We start from the raw sequence: 3429 nt of genomic DNA, 5'->3' as shown, positions 1-3429 counted from the left end.
CAGCAAAGTGTGTGCGAAGGAGGCGAGCGGCGTGACACCGCTTCGTTACGTGTCCGTTACCGTAACGCCACTATCCGTTACGCTAAACATTATGTGTTTATATGTTTATGTGTACAAAGGAGCTACTCCACATATAAAGTTGATTATAATACAATATTAATTCAAAACATATCGTGATTTTTAGATCTATTGCATTAGATATTATGACTGCTACAATTATTATACATTACACTTTGTAGGGGACGTAAATATTTTGACTGTACTGTGTCTATGTTAAAGTGTTTGACCTTTTTAATTTTAATTATATACATCAGTCTATCAGTCTCGCCCCAACTCCTGAGAGCCGAAGCAGCATATCAGAGGACGCCGAGCCCGGTCAAGCCAATTAGCCGTTGACTGAAGGAGAGCTTTGATGTTGCGCACGCAGTGAGGCGAGACCTCTTACCTGGAGCACTCCTTTATTTTAATATTATTTTATTAGCCGTCAAAGTAACCGCAATTTTCACCAAAGTCCCGGGACTCTTCACTGCTCACGCGAGCGTGCATCAATTGCAATTCGAAAGACTTTAATGAGCAAAAGCTATTTATGTACCTGAGTGGATTTACTTCTCAGCAAATCAGATCTAGTATGGGATTATGAGGATAAAGTTTATATAAGGATTATGAGGATTAGAAATAAAGCCTAATTTTCTACACACTACAGGCACACGAACACGTAAACAAAGCGGAAGTTCTCTGAGCTACCCCTCAAAAGTCGGTCCTTCCGACGCAAGACATTGCTGTGACACGCGCGGAAGTGCGCACGCCGCGCGGTCAGCTTCCGCCGCTTTGACCTGCGGAGCCCCGGACTAATTACTTACATTAAGGCGCTCCATACAACTGCGACGCATACGATTCAATTGTAGAATGGTAAAATTTCAAATACTTTATGATTATTAGATTAATCATTAATATTTTAACTTATTCCGTTGTTCATGAAAGAATAGTTCGTAAAAAATATGATGAAACTCTAATCATATTTAATACATAACCGAATTTAGAATATGTAAAAAGGATTGTGAATTTTAAGAGTTTTGGTTGTCATCGATATTAATGCTTATAAAATGCAAATAATATTTTGTGTCGCGTGTATTTTTCCTTACTGAATAGAGTGTATATCGCCGAATCTGTTCCGATAAACGCTCCGAAACCCCTATTCCTGTATAATAAAGCTGAAATTTGCTTGTTCCAGATGCAAATAAGATGAAAGCCTACACGACGTCCTCTAGCAAAGGAAATCGTCTAAGAGCAGTTTTCGGTGACAGCAATTAAGGATGGCCAGAGGACATCTTTGTGTGTGTATTTGTTAGTCAAATTCACACTCGACTGCGGAGATAAGGAGTTGTAATTATTTTGGTACGCGAGATTAAATTAGTTTACGTAATTTTCTTAATGTTTTAACAAAGATTATAATTTATGAAAAGTTCCTTTAGCTTCCACTGAAGACATTTATTCTTTAAAAATAAAGAAGATTTACCCCATAAAGGCATGTTTATTTATACAGAAGTTTGTAATAAATCTTTTGTGTCGTGCAGGGTACCTGTCGCGTGACACAAGGGCATGGGCCTCGGTGACCGTTTCCGCCACTTTGTCAAACTGCCCCCGCGCACTGGAGGGTTATGACGACACAATCACGGAACTCGCATTATGTTTGGAGGCTTTCAGACGCAAACAAAAATACATTCACCCCTCTATCTCATTCCATTTGCTATGATATATCGCTCGGTGTATTTCTTAAATTATATTTAGATCATTAAGATTTCAATAGATGAATTCCTTAAAATATTGTACACACTTTTGAATAAGCAACAGATTTAGTTACTATTACAGAGATAATAAACAAAAACTCATCGCAAGTATTGATCTTAAGCTAGCAGATAAAGGCGCAGCAAGAAGTAGTTTGTAAATTATAAAGTGTTGAGTCGTCATTAAAAGCACGTTCGGCGAGAGGACAGCAGTAACATTAAGAAACCGTTCTCGGACCTAGAGCGGGTGCTTATTTGCTTTAGCTTTCAACTCCCCTTTACTTGATTGTTTGCTTGATACAGAGTGTTCCAAAGGCTTGTATAATAAAGCCTTATTAACCTTGGGCAATTTTAGTTAGTGACTAAACGCTTTTCGTTCCTTACAATTTTAAAAAAATACCCAATCTATAGTTAATTTAAGCATTGTAGTCTATATTAAAAATGGTCGTTCATTTCATGAGTTGTATCAGCCTGTATATGAATTTGAGAAAGTAAAATCAAGTATAGGTGAGGAGGTGGGGTCAAGTGGTCGAGGTGTTTAAACCTCGTCTTATGAGAGGTGAATTTGCCCTTTCCCCCTGCCCCCAACAAGTGGACATAATGACCAAATGTTATTCCTTCTCTGCCTCACTTTGTTTATCTTAACACTTTACTATTTGTTGATGTTTCAGTTAATGTGCGCTGTACAATGTTCGACTAATGTATGTTAATAATTGTATGAACAAAATAAATGTATATTAAAATGTTATTGTCTTGTTTCAACTACGTCATGTATTCTAAGATAAATATATTATAATTAAATAAAGATAGTTTAATGTAACTTTATTCTAAAATAATTTCTGTTTCATTATTATTTGTTGATCTAATAAACAAGAAGGTGATCGGCCTCCTGTGACTGACACGCCGTTTTCGGTCTAAGGCAAGCAAGCAAGAAACCGTTCCTCACGATGTTTTCCTTCACCGTTCGAGCGAATGTTAAATGCACATAGAAAAAAAGTCCATTGGTGCACCGCTGGGAATCGAACCTACGACCTCAGGGATGAGAGTCACACGCTGAAGCCACTAGACCAACAATGCTCAATTATAGATAAGTGCGAATACTCAATGCAGACATTAGGTTTCGTTGGATGACTAATCTAGTGCTTGATACCTCGTTTCTATTTTGAATTAGTTTTATTGAGATATGCAACTACAATAATATCAATCTATTTTTGGACATAAATAAATTGAATCTAAATTGAGCAATCGGGATATTGAAGGGAAGTAATCAGCTTAATCAAACGCAAACTCTGCACAAGTCAGTAAGTGCAAGTAATTCTCGGGCAGGTTAAGTTAACGTAACCGTTCGAGTTCGAGAGCTCAGAATTTAATTAATCTGGTGAATAGTTGGCGTTAGCTACGGCCGAGCGGTCACAGACGATGCGGCCACCTTGCCTTGCACTTAGGGTAAGTGCTCCTTCTATGTTTATCTAATATTAAATGAAAACTGAGTTATTTCTTATTGATATGAAGATATTGTTTGTGTGGATTTCCACAAGGCCATATTTGACTCAACCAATTAATTTTAAAAGTCTAAAACTTTGATCTCCAGTCTCCTCATGTCTGTGTAACTAACAACTTAAATATTATATTATTATTATAAATA

At 37.1% G+C, this 3429-nt stretch overlaps 1 long non-coding RNA gene across 1 annotated transcript; it reads left to right on the top strand.

The window, feature by feature from the left end:
• The first annotated feature begins 624 nt into the window (after positions 1-624).
• On the top strand, positions 625-2488 carry LOC125063729. Its single transcript, XR_007119557.1, has 3 exons — positions 625-909; positions 1232-1395; positions 1575-2488. It is a non-coding gene; the product is annotated as an uncharacterized LOC125063729 (long non-coding RNA).
• The last annotated feature ends 941 nt before the right edge of the window (positions 2489-3429 follow it).

The sequence above is a fragment of the Pieris napi genome, chromosome 3 (assembly GCF_905475465.1).
Source record: "Pieris napi chromosome 3, ilPieNapi1.2, whole genome shotgun sequence".
Lineage (NCBI taxonomy): Eukaryota > Metazoa > Arthropoda > Insecta > Lepidoptera > Pieridae > Pieris > Pieris napi.
Note: the sequence above shows the minus strand (reverse complement) of the source record. Positions and strands in the feature narration are given on the sequence as shown.